The sequence below is a fragment of the Arachis hypogaea genome, chromosome 12, assembly GCF_003086295.3.
Source record: "Arachis hypogaea cultivar Tifrunner chromosome 12, arahy.Tifrunner.gnm2.J5K5, whole genome shotgun sequence".
Classification (NCBI taxonomy): Eukaryota; Viridiplantae; Streptophyta; class Magnoliopsida; order Fabales; family Fabaceae; genus Arachis; species Arachis hypogaea.
In genome coordinates this window covers 45273333-45298519 of record NC_092047.1, presented here as the reverse complement: position 1 = coordinate 45298519, position 25187 = coordinate 45273333, and the positions used below count along the sequence as shown (strand labels likewise).

Below are 25187 nucleotides of genomic sequence, written 5' to 3'. Positions count from 1 at the left end.
AAGTCACATGGTTATGTAGAGGAAGAAGAGAGGATCATTTTGGTGAAATCGGAGTTTTGATTTGAGTTTTAGTTCAGAAGAAATCAAGCTTTGAAGATTAAGTGTTCATGAAAGTTTCTCTCTTTTCTCTCTTGTTATTTTCGGCCAAAATGGTGAAATGAGACAGCCTTGGAGGTATTGGGGGTGTAAGGTGAGTTGTGATTGGTTGGCTTGGAGGTGGATTAAAATAATATTAAAATATCTCTGGTGTACAACTACTAAAATTAGGTGTATCGGAACACTCGTAAAAACATCACTAAAAATTATTTTCTGAGCTACTAGCATAAATGACACTAGTAACATATTTATTATGAGAATAGAACATGTATGATGAGGCCTTAGCATTGCTAAAGTCATCAGAGAGTGCTGGTGCTAAGCTACACCAGTAAATCGTAAACTTGGTTAAACTGATTTCCTGTTTTTAACTAAAACAGACCAGGTAACCTTATAATATCATTCAAGAATCTTCCAATACTAATATAATACTAATATTATACTATTATCTCTCTTCTCTCATGAATCGAGTCCGGTTCATCAAACTGAGACTATTTATGAAAAACTGAATCGAAACTGCTAACCGATATGGTTCAAAAACTAGGATCTTCGTGACCGCGTTATCAAGCTTGCCTCAGAAAAGGTTCTAGCTTAAGGATGACATAATGAAAATGAGGATTGAGATTCTTGATGATACATTATAGGTGTTCCCTATACTGATCTTCCGGAGTTCTCCGTACTTTCAGAAAAGATCTCGCGTACTCGAAAATCAGGGTTGTTACATTCTTCCCTCCTAAAAGAAAATTTTGCCCTCAAAGTTTTAGCCGCATGCAACAATCCTTCTTCAAGCGGTCTATTTCCTTCAAGCCATCCTAACGAAGAGATCGAATCATTCCTTACAGCATCCAAATCTCACACGGCCATAGCCATGAAGATCATAACAACTATGAAGATAGTTGTGGCTCACGTCGATTCTTCGTTCAGAGCTCGATTAAACCATGCCTATTCACAGTCATTGAGGTCTTATCCGCACCAAAAAATCAACATTAAGGTGATCAGTCTTAATATCTCAAGCTAGGCACGAACATTCCCAAAATGAGCACTCATAGACATACATGCCAAATGTACCTTGAAGATACCCTAACAGCATGAGACACACAATTAGAGTATGCAATGAAGCATAGTCAGTCCACTCTCCAGGCTCTACTGGGAACGAACTGCTCTGATACCAAATTGTAATGACCCAATTTTCAATATGTCTAGATCATACCGGAAATCGAGCGCTACCAATTTGTCTTCCTAATTATTATCTATTATTTATCATGTGAGCCTGATTCGTTGTTAAAAGCGTAGTTAATTTGCGAGGTATATTTTTTTAAAAAATGTTTGGATTAATAAACGGAATCATTCATAATCAACTCACAACTGATAACAGATAAAACAGTTATAAGCAACCACACATAAATACATCGCAAGTAGCTAGCAACATTCAGTGATCCAGCCCTTATTAGAGTATAGACCTTTAGTTAGAACACCCCTAGATATAGCTAGATAATAACTATATACATATACATACATACAACATCCCAGGTCCTGACCTGTTCAAGAGGTCCCTAAGCTAGCACCTAGGCTAGCCTAGACTCTATACTCACCTAGTCCCTCTAAACTACTAAAGCGAGGGAAAGTACGTTCTAGGTCTTCAAAACTCAAGTCAGGTGGAACATCATTGAAAGGTAGAACATCATCTGTTACTCCTCTGCATGATCAGACATTGCCATATGACGTCTCTCTGGTACCTCATGAAGTAGCCACACAACAGGAGTCTCGTACACAGGATTTAGGTTAAAGTTCACGTTCAAACAGGGTGTAGACATCGGCTGGTCTTACAGTACATACATATAAACAGAGAATGAGATTCACCCTAGACTCAGAAGACTACCTAGAGCAAAATCCTTTTTGGGAACGATCGTCAGCGAATTACCGAAGGGTACTCATGCTTCCATCTGAAGGGGGAAGGAAGAGAGAAGGGGTAAGAACTGGGGAGTTCTTAGTCGGGCCGGGGTTATTAGTTAAGTTCATTAATTCCGTGTTGTTTAGCAGATAAATAGCAGAATACTGAGAAGCAGTAGACAGAAGAAACAGATAAATAGAGAAAATAGAGAAAACAAAAAGCAAAACACAAACAAAAGAATACAAGAAAACAAAACACAGACACAGAGAATAGAATGAAAACAAAGAAGGCATACATTCAAACAATAATCATAACAGAGGAAATGCGTAACCAAATATGATGCATGTCTAGCCCTAGTGCAGGTAATGAGCTCATCTGTCGGTTACATACCCGCTCTCGACATTACCCAGCAACCTCTGTCTGAATAAGGCTTTCCTGTTGGCAATATCCACTGCAAGCAACCTTTGTCTTGCAGGGTATCCACTGAAAGCAACCTTTGTCTTGCAGGGTGGCACTTATTAGCCGATATACGCCCAACAGATTCACTGTAAGCAACCTCGGTCTTACAGGAGCAACAACATACTCACCATAAGCAACCTTTGTCTTATAGGAGCAACAACACACTCACTGTAAGCAACCTCTGTCTTGCAGGAGCACACTCATCTCGATACCTCTATAAGCAACCTCTGTCTTACAGCAAAGCATTATAGCAAGGTATCCCAGGAAAGCGTTCTAAGTGGTGGTCGTACCACCATCTATCTGACTACCTCTCTGCTGCAGATTCTTACATAATTATTCTCATTATCATCATTCATTAACATTCTCATTATTCATCATCACTTTCACATTCTTATGCAGTACCTCTTTCTTTCTCTGTTCAATCGTGCTATACAAACTCTACAGCTTTTACTTTTACAACATCTTAACTCAAACCATTTCTCTTTATCACATTACTCTTTTCTCTTTGTCTTTTTACTTTGCTCTGATTACTCTTTTCTCTGTATCCCTTTATTCTTCTCTGGTTACTCTGTTATCTGTGTTTCTTTACTCTGCTTTGATTTCTCTGCTTAACATATGTATTTAAAGCTTATGTAAATGTCGGTATGAATAGTTAGTCTGTTCCAAGTATAGGTTCATTAAGTCAATACTGAAACAGTTTAACTTTTCATATTATACCTAACCCTAGTCGGAACTCAAGAACTAACTATGTTGCCCTAGTTCGTTCACTAATCTCTGTCTGTTTTTCTGTCATTAAAACTTTACAGACTTTTTCTTCGACTTTTATCTTTTCTTTAACTTTTTATCTTTCTTTTATCTTTGCCTCACTAACATGTTATTACCACTCCCTAAATGTTTTATGAAGGTAATTATGAGATTCTGCGTTTAAAGTTGTCTTTCTAAAGCTTTTACAGAAAGCTGCATTTTTCGCATTATTTTATTATTTTTATTAAAATATTATTTTTAATTAAATATTATTATTTAATATTTTATTATTATTTATTATTTTATTAATATATTTTCGAAAATTACCCCACTTTAACTTTTAACTTTAAAATTCACTTTTTACCACCCGTAACTTTTAATATTTCTACTTTAACCACCCTAACTTTCAGAAATTACAAAATAACCCCTCAAACACCAAAATATTTACTTCCTTGCCCTTTTCAAGTTCTAAAAGGTGTTCTTCATTGTTCTTCACCACACTCAAAGTGTTCTTCATGTTCTTCGTATATTCTTCAGATTCTTTCTCTGTTTTTACCCATTTTTTAGTCTTTTCAGTAACCGATTTTCACCATAATTCAAAATAAATTAGCAGCCAATAAAACCCCATCTTTTCTACATGATTTTAAGACAAATTGATCCCCAATTTAGGGCCTAGGGTTTCGTTTTCCAGCTACTCCAAGAATATAAACTCAAAGCTAGAATTTCATCAAATTTCATCAAAATTTCACCAAATTTTCACCAAGAATCAATCATATACGCAACCGATTTTTAGCACAGCCAAATCATACAAAATTCACACAACTCAAACACAAATAATCAAGATTAATTTCATGACATCCTACCTTGATTTGCTGCTCCAAATCCGGTTACTCTTTGAAGTGTTCTTAAAGCACTTTTTCCTCCTAAAACACATCAAGAACAACTTTAAAACTCTAAAACCATCAACTAAACAAACTTCAGAAGCATCTTAGGAAGGTTATCCTCACCTTAAACATGCAGGAAATCAAAGATCTTTGGCCCACAAGTCAAGCTAAGCAAGAGATCTAAGGAAGAACATCAAGAAAACACTTGTTTAAGCATGCTTCCTTGAAAACCGAATTGAAGAGGGAGGGAGACAGCCATCTCACCTTATTTCCAGCCTTGATAAATCACATGGTTATTTAGAGGAATAAGAGAGGACCATTTTGGTGAAATCGGAGTTTTGATTTGAGTTTTAATTCAGAATAAATCAAGCTTTGAAGATTAAGTGTTCATGAAAGTTTCTCTCTTTTCTCTCTTGTTATTTTCGGCCAAAATGATGAAATGAGATAGCCTTGGAGGTCTTGGGGGGTGTAAGGTGAGTTGTGATTGGTTGGCTTGGAGGTGGATTAAAATAATATTAAAATATCTCTGGTGTACAACTACTAAAATTAGGTGTATCGGAACACTCGTAAAAACATCACTAAAAATTATTTTCTGAGCTACTAGCATAAATGACACTAGTAACATATTTATTATGAGAATAGAACATGTATGATGAGGCCTTAGCATTGCTAAAGTCATCAGAGAGTGCTGGTGCTAAGCTACACCAGTAAATCGTAAACTTGGTTAAACTGATTTCCTGTTTTTAACTAAAACAGACCAGGTAACCTTATAATATCATTCAAGAATCTTCCAATACTAATATAATACTAATATTATAATATTATCTCTCTTCTCTCATGAATCGAGTCCGGTTCATCAAACTGAGACTATTTACAAAAAATTGAATCGAAACTCCTAACCGATATGGTTCAAAAACTAGATTCTTCGTGACCCCGTTATCGAGCTTGCCTCAGAAAAGGTTCTAGCTTAAGGATGACATAATGACAATGAGGATTGAGATGCTTGATGATATATTATAGGTGTTCCCTTTACTGATCTTCCGGAGTTCTCCGTACTTTTAGAAATGATCTCGCGTACTCGAAAATCAGGGTTGTTACAATGAACCCTTTCTCCAAGACAATGAACCCTCTTATCCACTCCAATCCTCAATGGATGAAACCCTTGGCCTTATACTTCAAGGGAAAGGAGAGATGCAAAGGGAGACTTTTGTGGCTACCTTGACCGAGGTAGTAAGCCGATTAGCCTCCCAATGCTTGAGCACTCAAAGCACTCCCATGACCATATGTGGAGAATCAATTGAAGAGCATAGCAAGAAGGAGAGATTGGGAACTCCGGTGGAGAAGGAGGAATGCTATGTTGTGTTAGAACAATTAGAGGAGCCTATGATTGTTGAAGAGGAGGAAGAAGTGGTTGAAAACTTAGGGGATGCGGAACCTCCATGGGAAGCTAAAATCATAGAGAATTCCTCCAAGAGGATTGAATTTGATGTTGAGGAGGAGAGTGCACAACCTCCAAAATAATTCTTGAATGAAGAATTGGAAGGAATGAAGCAAGGACGGAGCTCCCTTGGAGATGAAGATCATGCGTCCAATCTTCTTGGTAAAGAATCCTTTGAACTTGAAGAACCTTCTCCCAATGAGATAGAAAGCAATGTGGAGGTAGATTTCTCTCAACCTCCCATTTATGATTTGAGTGACGGAGAAGAGTTAGATGAAATTGATGAACAAAGGATTGAAGTTGAAGAAGTTTGTGAAGAGGTGAAAGTGGTCAAGGAAGAACATAAGGGAGTAGAGCTTGCAAAGACATTAGAGACACCTCTCCCTAAGCCATCACCATCCATTCTCTCATTCAAGTCGGTAACCCTCTTATCTCTAAGCTTCATTATCCCACTTGAATATGGTTTGCTTAAGACGGATGGTCAACTTAGAAATATTTGTGGCTTTAAAAGCAAAAGGGAGATGGTTAGTGGTTGGCATTGTAAATCAAGGTTCATTGTGGTGACATGTTCAAAGCTTAATAGCAAGGGTTGGTATAGAGCTAGATCGCTTGGGTCTAGGATGATGTTTGGTCACTTCATTGAGAATTCATCTTGCTCACTACCCGGATGGACTAATAATAAAAGTCAACTTCAAGACGGGTATGAAAACAAAGTGTAGGATCCCAGATTACAAGAAGAGGGTCGACTTTGGGAGCCCCAAGCTTGTGAAGAACCCCATCAAGACTTGGTGCCACTCATGAAAAATCTTGGGGCACCATGGAGAACCAAGCATTGGTGGGAGTTCCAAGAAGAATTCAAGCACAAGCCACCTTGAGAGGAGCTCCCCATAAGTCCAACTTAAGGACAATAAACAAAAGTGCTAGGGGGGAGACACCCCACCATGGTAATATCTTTTCATTTTCTCTTTTGTAAATATTGGTAGAATTAGTTTCATTTCATATTTAGATTAGTTGGTTGACTTTATTTGGTAGTCTAGTGTGTTAAATATGGTTTTAAGGTGTTTTGGTAGCTGTTTGGAGGTTTGGAATGCTTGGTTTGGTGCAAAAATATGAAATATTTTGAAAAACAAAGCATCAATCCACGCGCACGCGTGCCCCAAGTTTTTTGGCCAATCCACGCGCATGCGTCGCATACGCGTACGCGTGGATACAAATTTTCCCATTACATACATTAACCCAAGAGTTATGCGAACACTACGCGTGCATTGTGCCTGAGGCACAAACCAATTCACTCGTACGCGTACACGACGTGTACGCGTCACTTTCGAAATAACCCATCGACGCGCATGCGTGATACACACGTACGCGTCGCGTCCATTACACCATCATCCATGCGCTCGCGCCCTGCATGCGTACGCGTGGAAGCTCTTCCTTCACTACACTTCCTTTCTTATCTTCTTTCCCTTTCTTTCCTTCTTCTTTCTTCTTCCCTCCTCCTACCCTTCATCTAACACTTCCAAACACCATCTATAACCACTTCTTTTAGTTAGTTAGGTTTGTAACACCCTAACTATCAAAATGTCACGCTTCCGGCTGCGCCACTCTGATAGCTCGAGTATTACCACGACTTATATAATATTTAAGACTAAAATATGAGCCTGTTTAAAACTTAAAACTGCATAACACTTCGATAACTCTTTTTCGTGAAAACCTAAACATACATGCACATATATATAAGTATATATATATATATATATATATATATATATATATATATATATGTACACACATACATAACACTAGTTTACAATTATACATATCATAATTTCCTATCCCTCTTACAAGCTTCATAAAGATAAATGTGAGGGAAAAATAATAGCTACGGTGATACAAAAAGACAAAAAAAAAACAGAAAATAAACATAACTCTCCTGAAGCTTCGTCTTCCATATCCTGAAAAGGAATAACCTGTAGGGGAGTGAGAACGTCGTCCTCGCTTGTTCTCACTATAGGATTACAAAATTTGCTATAACAAGATACGTAAAGATAAGATCATTCTTAGAGTTCAGTGATCATTGCTCGTCTTTTGAGTCTTTCCAAAAACCATAGGTTCACATTCGAAATCCAGAAAATTCCTTTTTGAAGACTTGCTAAATTTCTCAAATATTCTAAAACAAAACCTTTTTCCTTAAAAAAAATGTCTGAAAAGTTTTTTCCTAGACCGCAATCATGAAAGCAGTTACCTACGAGGTATAAATGATCATCCCGTTCCAAGTATAGGTTCATTAAGTCTATGCTGAACCGATCAGATACTTTATACAGAACTAGGACTCAATATACCAATCACGGCCTCAAGCCCATCCAATCCAACACGGCCCCCGGCCCAAACAGCTAGATCAGCAACCAACTCTTCACAAACCAATCAATTCAAACACAATCACAATTAATGTGGTTCAAGCACAGTCAAGAGCAATTACAACAAGTATAACAGTTAGCAGTTAACATAAGTATTCACATAGGCAAACCAAATACAATATGCACACCCAAACAATATCACATAGATGCAAATGATGAATGCCTGTCCTACTGGCTGTGATATCACATTGTCGGTTTAATTGCCAACCCGACACATTCCCATGGGAATGTTGCCTTTCGATCACGTATAAATGGGAACCCTCTGGGATAACGTGCCCGCCACACGGTCTAGGATGTCAGTGCCTGCACACTCCTGTGATCCGAAAGGATGTAAGCGAGATACTTTGCCTCCGACCTCACATCTACACGTAAGCAGGATTAACCACCGTCCTTACGCGGGCGCCGCAACCTCGACAAGCGGGATTAACCACCGTCCTTGCCAGGCGCAAACGACTTATCAACAATCTCGTCAATTATCAAATCTCTCAGCATAAGCGGGACGAACCCGGCCCTTACGCCTACCAAACAATAACTCATCAATCTTGATGATATCTACAATCAATCAGGCTCAAAATCTTAATTCAAAATCATTCTTGGCCCATTTACTTTTAGGTAACAAACGTAGTCAATTCACAGCTAGCCAAGAATCACTTTTCAAAACGGAGCCACTTTTCACATCTTTCCAATACTTCCAAAGATCTCAAAACCCGGCCAAGTTCAAAATCTCTTTGAAAGACTCAAAATCATTCATTTCTAAATCAAGATTTGGTCGTAAGATTCCTCAGCGGAGTCTCAAGACTTCAGGGGAGAATAACCTAACTCATTTCTTAAATTCCTTGAAAACCTCCGAAACTTTAACTTCTTGAGTTGAATAAATAGAATAGGGTTTAAACCCAAAACCAAATCATTTTTAAACCGAAAACCAATTTCATTTCATTCTTAAATCTGTTTCCAAGGGCTCGGGAAGTGTTTCAATTTTAATAAATCAAAGTTTCAGAAAATACTTCAAGCTCTTCCTAAATGTCGTAAAGTGAAATAGATTAATTGAAATCCACGTTTATTTTAAACCCATTAAAACCCCCTCCAAAATCTGTTTACGTAAATCAATTTCCAAAACATAAAAATTTCATATTTAAATTGATTTTTAAGGCATAATTCCTTTCTTAATAATTACATCCAAGATATAGAGATTTTCCTACTAAGGCAAGTTCAAACATAATTTATTTCTCAAATCTTTAAGTCAAAGCATAATTCATTCTTTTCCAAAATAACAATTCCAATCAAAATCTCAGATTTTCTAGAAATTTCGGCAGCATCTCCCCTAAAACTTGGACTTTGCCACCCTTTTCGGGTCCCAACAAAACCAATCATCAATCCTTTCTGACGGGTTCAAGAATAAATCAATTTCCAATAAAACAAAACTCAACTTTCAAATTATCAAAAATCATTCAAATCAACCAATCCAGAAATCTCCAATTTATCAAAATCAGACATTGTTACAATCAAACAAGCACCCATATTCATTCAAGATAAAACCAGACAATTCATAAGACTCACATAACCACCAGAAATACATTTTGTACAACATATCTATTTATAACAACTTCCACTTTAAAATGAATCAGTTTGTATAAAAAGCCCCTACCTCGATACGTTGAAATCACAACCCAAACTCGCTAACTGACTCCTTTCGTATTGACCCGAATCGACTGCAGTCAAAACCTCAGTTCCAACCTGCTTTCTCAGCAACCACAACCACTCTAATCGCAACATATAATAGCCGAGATTAAATCTCATAACAACGAATGCTACAACACCTCAACGTATAATGGAGCAGTAACTAGAGGGCTTTCAGATCGAGACGCTTACCGAACGAAGAAGGAACGGCTAAACCGAAACAGCGGCGGTCTCTGAACCGGCTTGGCGGCAGCCCGACAGCCACCTCAAACAGCAGCGGCTACTGGATTCCGACAACAACAACTGAAATTAACATGCAACGACAATGAAGCTTCCGGAAACCCAAAGGAAACGAAGACCACCTTAAACCCTTACCGACTGTGGCGTTCCCGGCGGCAGCAGCGGCGGCATGGAACTCCGGTGACGCAGCAGTAGCGCAAGCACGACAACGGCGAGGCCAGCAACGCGGTGGCGACAGCAGCTCCGCGGCGGTTCTCCCTCTCTTCTTTGCGAACGGCAACTGACAGTAGGGAGGGTGGATGGCGGCGGCGCAAGCAATGGGACGCGGCGGCGAACTCCTTCCCGTGGTGACTCCCTCGCGAGTCTTCTCTCTCTGTCCGATCTCTCTCTCTCGTCGTGCTCGCCGGCAGAGGCAAGATGGCGACGACAGAACCCAGGCGGTAGCTCTCCGGCGCGGATCTTGGCTCGCGCTCGCCTCTTCTCTCTCCTCCATGGTTGGCGATGGTGGCGACGGGAAGAAGCTCGATGGCGTCCTCTTCCTTCCCGCAAGCTTTCTCCCTCAGTGCGACGGCGTGGTGACCTAGCGGTAAGACGGTGCAACTCTGGAGTGGCTCCTCCCTCTCCTGGCGACAACAACGGCGACGGCGCTCCTCGCCGGCACCGCACCATCCCTCTTTCCCGATTCCTCACTCTCCCTCCGTTCCGACCTCCTGGCGGCGTCACGACGGCGGCGACAGTGGCAGTGACGCCCACCGGCGCCACCTCCTTTCCTTCCTCCTCTCTTTCCCCTCCGGTCCTCCCCCTCTTCTCTTTTTTCCCTTTCTATCTCTTCCTTTCTTCATTTTGTTTGCAGCTACTGCTGCTGTTGTTAGGGTTAGGTGCACTAGTGTGCACTGGGTCAGGGGAACCGGGTAACCGGGTAGGGTTTCCAGGGTTAGGGTTGTGTGTGTTGAGTTTTAGGATTAGGGTAAAATTAGGTACTAGGGTAATTTTGTAATTTCAAATAAAATAGGGATAATATGGTAATTGAAAATAAATTCTAATCCAACAATAATAATATATATAAAATACTATTTGATCATCCATTTTGCAAATTATTTTTAATAAAATATTCAAATCCAAAAATTAGAAATAATATACTAAATTTTTTTATTTTCCAAAATAGTAGTATCAATATTTTAAAATATTAATTATTTAGTCCAAATCATATAAAAATCCTTATTATTTCACAACTACAAACTTTACAATTTAAATATATAAAATAACTCAATAATTATAAAATTATATAAAATCTTAATTTAAATAGCCCAAACTCATTATTTTTAGATTTCTAAAACTTTAAGTTGTAAATAGAGAAATACTCCATAAGTATAGAGTTTGGATAAAAACCTTAATTTATTTCAAATCCAATTAATCAAAACTACCTTTAATTACCTTCAATAAGATAATTTATGAAATTAAAAATATAAATAAATATATGACTTGAGATTAGTTCAAAATAGGACTTCTCAAAAGTTTTGGGTCTTACAAGGTTAGTTAGTCAGTAATTTAGTTTAGTTTTTATTTTATTTTCTCTTTTTCCTTATGAGTATTGGATTATTGATTTTTGTTTACTATATATTGCTGCTTATTAATAATTGAATGCTACCTTAGCATAATCATTGTTGTTATTCGTTGTTGGATTCCTTGATTGAGGTTATAATTTGTTACTTGGTTTTGAATTTTTCACGCTTAACCTTGTGAACACCAAGTGAATGACATTGCCTTCAAGCATTTTAATTCTTTTGAATTGCATGATTTGGCTACCATGTGATTTGAATCCTATCCTTTGATTAGGCAATTTCTTGATGGATGTTGATGTTGTGCATTTATCTTAATGCATCGTACTTCTTGATCATAAGCATCCATATGTGTTTAGCTTGAATGCTTTTATGCTTCTTTATCGCTTGCTTGGTTGTTTAGCCTATGAGTTTAGAGCATCTCAAGTACACTAGAATGAGTGACATGCATGCTTCTTTTGTGACATCACTTTTTATACTAGTGTGTGCTCTAAACCGCGCATAATTTAGAATTTACACGCCTATTTGTCCTCAATGTCACACTAATTCACTCACTAAATTCTAGTGACTTACCTCATTCCAACAAGTCACACTTCCTTGCTTTTATATTCTCTTATCTTATGGTGTTACTTTCTGTTTTTTATGATGTACCATAAGCAAACATGGAAGCGGAAGAAAGAACACGCAGCAACCGGTTGATCTACTAGCTGAAGGTGGCAACTCGGAGAGTCGTCGTACCCCCTTGCTCATCTATGAATGCACCGAGGACGGTGCAAACTTTTAAGTGTGGGGAGGTCGTCCGACCGTTCGACGTTCTTTGGTGACAAGATTCTAATCCCAACACTTTTGCATTTCATTTTTAGGTCTTTTAGAATTTTTAGTTTCATTTTCTTATTTTTGCATATGTATACATAATAAGCTTAGTCAAAATAATGAAATTTTTCAAGAATTTTATCTATTGGGCATCCCAATCGATTTGAGTGGAAATTTTTTGTGGAACTTGCTTGAATTATATATATTGTGGAACAAGTTTTTGAGCTAAGAATACAAGCTTGTGAGTTTTGAGCCTAATTGTGTGGTTACATCTTATAACCACTTATTTTCCTTCTTGTGTGCATTATTCTCTTTCTATGATTGTAATCTTTGATTCGTTTGATTCTTTATGTCCATTATTTGGTGTAGACATGCATTTATATGATTGAGGCCATCATTTTATTTAGCTCACTTACCCAAATAGCCTTACCTTTTATCTTCCATTGTTAGCCAATTTTGAGCCAACGATTAACCCACTTGTTCTTAATTTAGCACATTACAAGCCTAAAAGCAAAAAATAATAAATGTCTTAATTTAAAGCTTTGATTAGCTTAGGCTAGTATGTGTGTGTATCATTCACGTGTGGGAAAACTTGGGACATTGGTTGAGTAAAAGGGTAGTTTTGTATTTTCATTGAAAATATTGGGAATTGGGTACATGCTGATGTGTTAATGAAATGCAAAACTATATGCATTGATGCTTTTGTATAGATGTTATTGCAAAAAGAAAAAAATGAATGGAAAAAAAACAAAGAAAAATAAAAAGAAAAAACATATATATATATACCAAAAGAAAAAAAATAGAAAAAAAAAATAAAAGTAATAAAAAGGGGACAGAATGCCCCAAGTGAAGCTCGATAATAATCAATGCATATGTGTAGTAATCAAACGAAAATGCATGAGTATGTGAAAAAGTGAAGAATGGGTAGTTAGGTTAGCACTTAAATTGTATAGGTTGCCATAGGTTAGGTGGGAAGTCTAAGCTTATCAAAGATTCAAATCTCAAGTCCACTTGACCAAATATGTATCCTACCTTGACCCTAACCCCATTACAACCTATGAATAAGACCTCATGATACTTGTATGCATGCACGGAATATTTGTTGATTGTTAGATGAAAAACAAATCTTGGAAAGCATGATTAGGGGAGAATTGAGTGAATCAACCCCAAACACTTGAGCGGATAGAGTGCAAACACTTCCGGTGAGGGTTTGATGCTTATTTACATGTTTTCACCTACAATCATCACTCTTCTTGCAAGTTTATAAAATCTTTAATAGCTCAATTCAATTGTGGTTTGGCTTGGTTGATTAATACCTTTAGCCCTTTGTGCTTATATTGATATTCTTGGGAATTGATTTATTTTGACCAAGCAATTGCATTCATGTAGATAGTTGCATATAGTTTAGGTTGTATATAGTTTATTTACCTTGAATAAATGTTGATACCCTTTGTTTCTCTCTTTGTTTAAGCATGAGAACATGCTTGGTTTAAGTGTGGGGAGATTGATATACCCCATTTTTAGGGTTTATCTTGTGCTTAATTTGGAGGATTTTATGACCTTTTACTCACATTTATTCAATGAAATAGTATGGTTTCATGATTGGCTCCTAAATTGTGCTTAAGTGTGAAAACATGCTTTTTAGACCTTTAATTTGATGATTTTAATTTACCTTTGATTCCACTAGATGCCTTGATGTGTGTGTTAGTGATTTCAGGTTGAAAAGGCTAGGAATGGATCAAAGGAATAGAGAGGAAAGCATGCAAAGTGGAGAAATTATGGAAAATCAAGGATTGGGAGAAATTCACTCCACGTGCACGCGCAGCAGATGCGCACGTGTGAAATGACGAGGTCGCAAGGCGACGCGTATGCGCACACGACGCATACGCGTGGATGGAAAATTGTCAAGCGACACGTACGCGTGACGTGCGCGTACGCGTCGATGTTTGCACGTGACCCACTTAAAGTGAATCCGCTGGGGGCGATTTCTGGGCTTTCCAGGCCCAAATCCAACTCATCTGTGATGCTATTTAAACCAAGGACTGAAGGGGAATCACATGTCTAGTTATCATATTTTAGTTTTAGTCTAGTTTTTGGAGGGAAAGTTAGTTTTAAAGAGAGAAGCTCTCACTTCTCTGTAGAATTAGGATTAGGTTAGATCTAGATTAGAATCTCTTAGATCTAGGTTAATTTCATGATTTGATTCACTTATCCTTTTGTAATTCTTCTTCTTCTACATCTCCTCTCTCTAGTTTAGCATTTAATTCTTGTAATTCTCTACTTTTATGTTGATGCACTTTTGTTTCTTCTATTTCTCTTTTAATGCAATTTATGATTCATGTTCCTTTATTGTTGAATTGCTTAATTTATTTTACTTTCCTTTTATGCCTTCCATGTGTTTGAAGAAATGCTTGGTTGGATTATAGAGTAGATTTTTCCCTCTTGGCCTAGGTAGAGTAATTAGTGACTCTTGAGTTATCTAATGCTTTTGTTGATTGATAATTAGAAGTTGCTAGTTGATTTGAATACCTCTAAAGCTAGTCTTTCCTTAGGAGTTGATTAGGACTTGAAGAATCAAGTTAATTCATCCACTTGACTTTCCTCCATGGTTAGAGGTTAACTAAGTGGGAGCAAGGGACAATTCCCATCACAATTGAAGAGGATAGCTAGGATAGGACTTCTAATTCTCATTCCTTGTCAAGAGCTTTTCTAGTTGTTAGTTTATTTTCATTGCCATTTACTTTTTTTGTTCCTTATTCCAAAAACCCCAAACATACCTCATAACCAATAACAAGAACACTTTATCGCAATTCCTAGGGATAACGACCCAAGGTTCCAATACTTCGGTTATTATTTTTAGGGGTTTGTACTTGTGACAAATAAATTTTTGTATGAAAGGATTATTGTTGGTTTAGAAACTATACTTGCAACGAGAATTTATTTGTGAAATTCTATACCATCAAAAATCTACTCATTATATTGACAACACCAGCATCAAACAATTGCGCGGAAAGGAAGTATCATAGGTGAAAGTAGCTTGGAGTCGGACTGGTATTGAAGAATATACTTAGGAGCTTGAATTGGATATGCGGAAGGACTACCCACACATCTTTTTAGGTAACTAAATTTGAATTTTGAGGGCAAAATTCTTAATTGGGTGGGTAGGATGTAAACCCCAAAAAATTTGTGATTAATTAATCAATATATTAATTTTTAATAAAAGAAATTAGAAATATGAATTTTATAGTTTAATAAGATAGAGCTAATTAAAATAAGAATTTTGACACGAATTTCAAAGAGTTTGGCCCAAGATTGGGCCAAACACGCTGAATCGGTCAAAACTGGGCCCACATTGGACCCAAGGCCCAACCCATCTGTCCAATAACTTAAGAAGAGTCAATCTTCTTCCTCCTTTTAGCCAAAAACATGCCGAAGCAATGCTCAAGGCAAGGGGAAGAAGAACAAACCCTTGGCTTTGATTTCAAACCACCATATCTTGCTACTCTGAGCTCCGATCGGTGCACTATTTGGGGCCACATGCCCGTGGCGTTGAGCTCTACAAAGTCCGGTAAATAATTTGGTAAGGAACTTTCATGTTCGTTCTCAACCTCTCTTTCCCTAAAATTTTCGAAATTTTTTACAGTGGTGTTGAGATTTTGCTTCCTTGATGTATTAGGACCCGATTAGCTTGAGAAAAATATTCAATCTTACTTCATTGGTGCCTGAACAAGGTAAGAATCCTAGAACCCTCGCTAGTTCTTTGATTAAGTGTGTTGGGTATTAAACTTTGGGTAGGTATATGTGATAAAGGTGTTAGGTGTATGTATATATGTGATATAAAGCAATTGGATATGTTGGAAGCTTAATTGGAAGCTTGGGATTTAGTGCTAGTTGCTAAAATTGGTGTTGAGGGCTTGCTTCTTGCCTAGTGAGTTGTCTTGGATTATACGAGAAAATTGGCCAAGGTATGGTTTATGTTTCTTGTATTTAATATATAATGTCTTGTGAAAACTTAGGTTAGATGACCATAGGATAGGTTGGAACACATGAGTATGTTGAATGTTTAGTGCTTTTGATGATATTGTTGTTATTGACTGAGTATTTGTTGGATGACTATTGTTTATGATGATACTAGGTTGTTAGGTGATGAGTTGATGATGGTGATATAAATAGATAAGAATAGGTGGTGGTATATTGATGATTTTGTTGACATTATTACAAAATTTATGCATATGGTTGTTTAAAATTGAGGAATGGTTGTATATGGTAACATGTGGTGGAGGTGATGTTGTAATTGGTATTGGGGTGCTGATTATATATATGAAGTGTTGAGGTTGAGTTTGATTTTTAATGAAAATAGAGGTTGAAGATTTTTGTGAAAATTTGATTTTTTTACCGTACTTCGGCGAGTCATAACTCGGCTTCCAGACCCCCAAATTGTTTCAAACTTTTTCATATGAAAATTGGGTTCGTGAGGTTTATGCTGTTTAAAAAACGGATGAAAAATATTTTAAAATGAAAAAGTTATACGCGTCGGAAGTTTGGAGTTCAAAACTGAAATTCTGCAGACTTAACCAATTTTTGACAAAACTTCTATGCATGCGTATGCATACCCTTCATACGTAAAGGGTCGTCTCTATTTCGCATGCATGCGTACATGGACGGGGTAATGCATACGCATCATGGACAAAAAGAGACCTATGCGTACGCGAGCATGGGGCTTCATACGCGAACGTATGATTCTGTCCAGCGTAAATGCGTACGCGGATCGGGTCATGCGTACGCACACCATGACATGCGTACGCAGAGCCCTGTTTTTCACCAAATAAACATTTTGTATTTTAAACCCAATTTTGAACCTCTAAACCTCTGTTTTCACTCTTTTAATCCTAGATCTTAGTTGTAGACCTAGTAATGAGATGAAGCTAGTAAATAGAGGTAACTTGGGGGTGAAGCAAGGTTGGAAAATTGATGAATTATATATTAAAATGTGAATGCTTGAAGTAAATGCGATGCCATGGCTGTAAAGAATGATTATGCAATGATATAAATGATTATGAATGTTTATTGGCTTATGCATTCAATTATCTGAGATATTAGTTTCCCTGGGTAAAGTACCGTGGCTTGCCACGACGTGTTCCAGGTTGAGACTCGATACTCTGTTGACCCTACGTCGTAAGGGTGACTGGCACGTATAAATTCCCAAGAAGGATACCCCCAATAAGCAAATTTTATATGAGAAAAAGCTATACATAGATTCTTGGGGATGCGCGATGGGGGATAGTCCAGGGTTTAGCAGCCAGACTTGTCGGGTTGGCTTAATAACCTACAGATGAGACTCATCAGCCATAGGACAGACATGCATCATATGCATATTGTTTGAATAGTTTGCTTGTGCACTATTTGGGAATGCCTAAGTGATTTTAATATGTTAATTGTTATACTTGCTATCTGTATTACTTGTATTCTATCTGTGTTTGCCATTGTTTGCTTGTTCGTCTACATGATTTCACCGAAATTGAAGGAACGGAGGAAAGACGGAGAGAGTAAGGTTTATAGTTAGGCTTTGGCTAGGAATCCTTAGAAAACCACCCGTTTATGGTTTCTGTTTTAGTCCCTTAAGTCTATTAATCCGAGTGTCGGCATTCTAGAATTGCCTCTGGCATTTCCGGGACCTTATATCTTATGTACGTGGCACCTTTACCATGCTGAGAACCCCCGGTTCTTATCCCATCGATATTGTTATTTTTCAGTTACAGGTTGAGAGGCACCTCGCTAGGCGTCTGGAGTTTCTGCAGCGAAGTGGATTCAATTTGGGACTTTAATTTTGGTCTTTTGCTATATATGTATAGACTCTCCTCATATATATATATATATATATATATGCTTTACTGTTGCACATCTTAGAGGTTTATGGAGAACTAGGGTTTTAAACATGTATTTTTTGGGTTATGGATTGTATATTTTGTATGTAAATATTCTCCTGCCAGCCTTAGCTTCGCAGGCTGAGTTAGGAGCTTATTATTTCGTACTTTTGACCCTATATTCCTACTTTCTGTTTAATTATGCTTATGAACCTTAGATTTCTTCGCACACAAGTAATCTTGTTTCTTGAGCGTTGCGCTTTTTATTTTGTGATTTTGCTTTATCCATTTTTCAAGGCTCCTCGAATACTGCATCATTTTCTATATATATATATATATATATATTATTTTAGAGGTCGTAATACCACACAACCTCTATTTTACGACTTAAGTGTAAAGCTCTGTGTGATAGGGTGTTACAATATACATGAGTATTTGAATATTTAGAAAATCTATTATTAGCATGAAAATAATGTATTTTGAGAATTTAAGAGTATATTCAGTAGATAAATTATACATAAATGATACTAAGAGAATATTAACTTAGATATGTTGTAGAAATAATTCAAATTAAATCATAAACTAAATTGTATAAAGAAAAGACTAAAAAAATATATCAGAATTATCATCTAAATATTTTTGTTATAGAGTGAGAAATTTTAATAACAAATATATTATAACAAACATAATTTAACAACGATATTTTCTTAATATATTATTATCAAATATATTATTAAACATATATCTAATATAATTTTCTTATAATGATACAGTGAGAAAATTTTATATTCTAATAATATTATATTCGAAAATAATTAAATTACCTAATAATTAACATGATAAGTTTTTAAAGTACATTAAGATAATATAATAATATCTATAATAATATTATTTAGGACAATAATTAAAGGTTTAATGAATCAAAACCTAAGAAAAAATAGATTATTATTAATTAAATAAATATACATAATTCCTACCCATATTATAGCCATTCGACTTGGACCAGCTCCGCTGTTATTTTATCTGAATATTTAGCAAATCTATTATTAGCATGAAAATAATGTATTTTGAGAATCTAAGAGTAGATTCAGTAGATAAATTATACATAAATGGTACTAAGAGTACAGTAACATGGATATATTGTAGAAAATAATTCAAATTAAATGATAAACTAACAACATAAATTTATTAATTGGAAGTATAACTTAGAATACATGACAAAGAGTATTGATGAGCAGCGATTATAGATATATTTATAATATCTTCTACTCGTGTTGTTATATTAGTTGGACCACTCAATATAGCATTTTGTTTTCGTCGTTTAATACTCTCTCAGTAACAGGTGTTGCTGTATCTGTTCTTTGCTCATGTTTTGTCTTCGTCGTTTGGCATAATCTTGTCAAGTCGGTCAACTACTTCCACGTGAAACTTCTATTGGTATGTTGTCCACTGTAATTAATCAAAACAACCATATAAATATAGTTTTACACTTTTATTTAAGGACGAAAAATAAATTATATTAGGTTTTACATTATATGTAGGTGAAGTGAAAAGGATACATGAGAAGATAGATAAGAAATGAATGAAGTTTTTCTATTATGCAGTAAAGTAATTTGAGGTGTGAGAGAATAAGGGAATAAAGAGATAATTATAAAAGTTTCGTAAATGTATGAGATAAGAGAGAACGTGAATGTATGTGATAAGAGAGAAGAAGAGGTAGTGGGAGGTATGTGATAAGAAAGAAGATAAGGTAGTGGAATTTTTTTAACGTGAAATAACTAACATATAGTGGGGTACATAAAAAAGGACAAAATTGAAAAAAAAAATTTGGACACCAAATGAGGTTTTGCCATTAAAATAGACAATACATTCATAATTCTAATAATAGTAATTGTAATAAAGTCAATCGTTTGATAAAATCTATCAATACATATTAATAAAGTCTATGTTTATTAAAGTCGATTAATACTTTTATTTACATATTAATACGTATTAATCTAGAATGTCTTTAAAAGACGCAGCACATGAGAATTGTTTGTATGAACGAAGCAAGAATAGTTGTTGAAAACAATGGGAGTGGCAAGAATGAATGAAAAAATAATGAAATATTAGACAATGGTATATAATGGAGTTTGGATGCGTGGAGAGCAAGTAATAGATACCATGGGAAATATAAAAGGTTTAGACACAAGAATTGTATGAGCATGTATGTGCATTGAGTGACATGAAATCAACGTGCCAACAAATACAACATGAAATGAAACAGTAAAAAAGTATTCAGCAGGCGAAGAAATTTTAATGTGTAGCATAGATGATAATAAATACTACTGTTATTGTGCCTCATGTAGTATATTATTGGTGTCAATAGGTCCTATATGTTTCTTTGGAGTGATATTATTGAGTTGTATAATTATATTTGTTATTTTGTTGATAATGGATGTTACCTATTTTTTATGATACTGCTAAAGAGAATAGTTTAATAAATCATAAGATATTTGCTTATGCTTCCTTTCATGATTCGAATTGTATGAACAATCCAAGAAACTGTGAGGCACAGTAGTTGGTTAAAAAAAGTGACAACAAAAAAATGGATATGTTATCCTTATGAAAGTGTAAGAGGGGCTCCAAAAATGTGACACATATGCTATTATTTATTTTTTTTCACTTTCTAATTTCTTCTATCTTATTTTAATCCTGCCAACATAATCTGAAACTAATTTTGCAAATACTTATTTCACTAACAAATCAAAAAAGTTTACGCATAACTTTTTGCAAAATATTATTAATTTTGTCTTCTATAATATCATTTGTTTGGCATATGATACTGGTTATTTGATTGGCATATGAATGATGCAGTCTACACTTATAAATAATTTGTTAAAAAATTAATAGATTAATTTTCTAAACTATTAATTATGTTGAGTATTATATGTGACATCTAAATACATGAAAATTTGTTTATAATTAAATTAAATAAATTAATTATATTTCAAAAAAATTAATTGATTTATCATTGTTCATTTAACATATGGCACAAATTATTTGATTGGCTTATAAAGGACTCAAAAAAGTCTACACCTACTAATGATAGAGTAAAATATCTCACGCACATTTTATTAACTTCTTTTTTCTTTTTTAATCTGTTTTACCTTGGATAATATTATTTTTTACTGATTATTAGATTAATATATATATTAAAGATGTGGCAAGAAAAGAATTTTTGTTAAATTGATTTTTTAACTAATTTGAGGATCCAATAAAATAAAATCATTTTATTTTATTAGTTTTTCTAATTTGTTTTATTGTATTTTTTTTTACTTTAAAAACTTTAGGCTCTAAACATCTCAATTTAAATAATTTCAATTATATGATCAAAAAGTGGTTCGAAAAAATAGGTTTAAATTTGGTCAATTTATTGAATGTAACTAAAATAAACATATTAAAATATAATAAACAGAAAGTAAAATAATTACTAGAAGAAGAAAATGTTGCATAAATAATAGAAATAATTTGATAATATATAGACTAATTTAGACCATCAAAAGAAAATAAAATAAGTAACAAAAAGTAAGTATATAATTTTGTTAAAAAACTAACTAATATCATTTAACTTTAATTTTCACCTTTCCAAAAAAATACAAAAATATGAATCTTTAAGCATTTGATAATTTAGAAGTACTTATTGTAGAAAAAAAATTACAATAACAGAAAAAGTTAAAAATATTATGACCCACAAAAACTATTTAATAACAAAATTGAGTTTGTTCAAAATTGTACCAAAAAAAAAATGAAAAAAATTGAATTTTTAAAACTAATCACAAGGAATCACTACTATCAACTTATTAAATTTAAGTAATATTAAGTGATGATTAACATATGGCACAAATAACTATTTTTTATAAATAGTATTTATATGACAAACAAAATAGAATAAGATTCATAATAGATTATGAAAACTAATGTCATCCTTATTATAGTATAATCACATTATTTTAAAACATGAAAAATAAAATAATAAAGTACAAATTAATTAATGTGCACAATAAAATAAATATGAAACTTATATAGTGGTAATCAAATATGAAAAGCAATGATGTACTATGTAGCATCATAACTTTTAGCACGTCATGATCGTACCAAAAGTAGGAGTTACTAACCTGTTTTCCTTATTTACTACTTAATATTGAGCCTTTAGTTCCGTATCGTGTTTCAGTTTTATAGAAAATGATGAAAAATTTTGTTTGCTACTAATCAAAATCATATATCCAAGACCACCAAGTAATAATATTCACATAATTATTAATAATAATAAATATTATACAAAAGGATTCAAATAAAACTCAGATACAATTTCTATCCCCCTGTATAAAATAAAATCTTAAATAACAAAGGCGAGGGAATTCTATGGAAGCAACTCAACACATAAACTTAACTCAAATAAGACTAATAATCGCCCGCAGCTTCAAACTGAGTCTTCGAACCTGTGGCACTGAAAGGGTGGAAGATTTTGGGGTGAGAACAAACCACACATTCTCAATGGGAATGGGAATGCCGTAAGGGTGTGTGTGGTTGGGGGAATTATGGAACATTCCCAGGAAATTTAAGATGGGAATATGAAATTCCTATGTGTGGTTCAAAGTTGAAAAAAACATTCCAAGGTAACTTTTATTCCTTGGAATTGAATTACCACTCATTCAATTCCCATTTCCCCCTGGTTATCTTTCATTCCAATGGGAATGGAATGTAAATAATGAAACAAAAAGACTAAATTACCCCTATTATTTAATACTATATTTCACTTCTTCTTCATTTTTCTCTGGAGAACTAAACCCTAGCAGAGCAGTTTTTTCCCCCAAATCTGTGAGCTTTACCAATGCCACCAGCACTGGAGCCGGCACCGGCACCGCCGTTACTCTAATCAGAAGATTCGTCTCCTTCTCTTCTCCGATTCATGTTCGCACTGCTTTTCTCTGTGAATTTTTTTTTTTGAATCTTATATTAAAGTTTGAGTTTTTTCCCAAATCAGTGGAGGCTTCACCAATGCCACCGCCATCAGAGCTACACCAGCGCCACCGTTACCCTAAACGGAAGACTGGTTTCCTTCTCTTCTTCAAGTTCATGTTTGCATTGCTTATCTCTGCGAATTCTCTTTGAATCTCTCATTAAGGTTTAGGTTCTTTTTATGCTTTCTACATCATATTACACTAATTTCCTGCAATAGACTGCTAATTTGATTAGCTATTTTTTATTTTGCTTGATTTCGTATACGCTCTTTGTGATTATGTTGCATGCAAACAACATGTTTGATGATTTGCCTCAATAAAGAGTTTAAGCTTTTGACATATTTTTACATGTTTAATTTGGCTTGAATCTGACAAAAACATATTTTTACATACATGCTTAATCTTGTCTTAATTTGGGTTTCCGTGCTGTGTACTTCATGAGCCATGCTACAATGCACTACTAAGCTTGCATTACTATTGCTCTGCTTCTTTATCCTGTTGTCTTGATGAATTTTACATACTAGTAACAATATAAAGTTGTTTTGGTGACAATTTAATTTTCAGCTACAGGATCTGTGGGATCTAGTTTTCCAGTTTTAAAATGTATTTTGGTGTGCATGTTCTGGTATACTTGTATGTTCTGGTGATATTTGTTACAGTCTCGTATGATAGTGCAATGTTTGTTTGAAGTTTCTGTTTTTCTGAAATGGGTGTCTCCCATGATTTCTCACTTCATAGGTCAATGCTTGTGTCATTGAAATGTCTCCATTTGGTAATAATGTGTCTCTGTCTCTCTGTGTTTGTGTGTGTGCATTTTCAAGTAATGTTTGTTTTTCTTACTTTGCTTTTGGTAATTCATTTGCTTTGGTTTTAGTTCTTGATTGTCACTGTTAAAAGGGCTTCTGAATTTGAGTGGTTGGTCATTTTTTGAACTCTGTCATTTGTTCAGAGAAACGAGATTGGGTTGGTTAGAGAAAAATACAGTGAATCTACACCAGTGTTTCTGCTTCACTGATTCGTAAGTGTTCAGATCTGAACCACAATACATTATTCCTAATATACTTCGAGATTTAATTCCATGATATAAATTTTGATCTGAGGCACCCACTTTTCTTTCACTATTTTGTTTTTCCCCCTTTTTTTCACACCTTCGGAATAGGAAGCTCTATTTTTTTTAATCTATTTAGCAATGCATATTCTGCGTTATTGGATTTTTAAAAATTGAAACTGGCATTCTACTTGTGTGAAGAATTGAAGTTCAAGTTTTTTCTTTTTTTTTCCATTTATTATTTCTCTGCTTGAATTATAATTATTTCTTTGAGGTATTGTGTGTGAAAAATCCATGTTTAAGCTTGCAAATGTAGTATTTCTTTCTATTCGCAAATGATGACAAATAGACAGGGACATCAGCACTCGAAGGAGAGTGATGACTTAGTCTAAAATGGGAATCTCTCTGATGCGTTCATATAAAATCTACAATCTGTTATTATATTTTTCGTATTAGCCATTTATTTCATTTAGGGATTAAGCATTTTGATTTTATATTGCATCCTTTGTAGCTATCATTGTATCACTCATTTTCTTATGGATATGGTTATGGCAATGTGTGTTTATTTATTTTGTTCCCTAATGTGTTAATTTTTTGCTGATTTTTCATTTGTCAATGAACCTGATGTTAAAATCTATTTTGTTTTTCAACATATGTATGTTATTGTTTTTTCTCTATTGAAGAACCCATCATTTTAACTTTTAAATCAATTTTCAAATTATACTTGGCCTTTGCTTAATGCAGACACCTTACTAGTGGTTTGGCCAATGATGTATTCTATTGCACGTATTATCAGATATATGTATCTGATGAAATCTTAAATTGTCACTACCTCTGAGGCCATCCATCTCGTATAGTTAAATCTTTTTACTGGTCTTTGTTATTTGCACGTGTTGTTAGCTCACTCCTGCTTACATTCCTCTGATTTCTTCTTCCTTGGTGAAGTCATTGTTGTTTTCTCTAACCATGTTGGAGATCATTTTGGTGTCTGGTTTCTTCTGAGCATTTTGGTGCCAAGGATGATTAGCAAAAGAACCATGGATGGAGCTGCTATTCAATG

At 35.0% G+C, this 25187-nt stretch overlaps 2 non-coding genes across 2 annotated transcripts; both read left to right on the top strand.

Annotated features, from left to right (window-relative positions):
* The first annotated feature begins 24455 nt into the window (after positions 1 to 24455).
* On the top strand, positions 24456 to 24542 carry LOC112731766 (small nucleolar RNA R44/J54/Z268 family). The gene has a single exon (XR_003167528.1). It is a non-coding gene; the product is annotated as a small nucleolar RNA R44/J54/Z268 family (small nucleolar RNA).
* Positions 24543 to 24889: 347 nt separating this feature from the next.
* On the top strand, positions 24890 to 24969 carry LOC112731779 (small nucleolar RNA snoR122). Its single transcript, XR_003167539.1, has one exon. It is a non-coding gene; the product is annotated as a small nucleolar RNA snoR122 (small nucleolar RNA).
* The last annotated feature ends 218 nt before the right edge of the window (positions 24970 to 25187 follow it).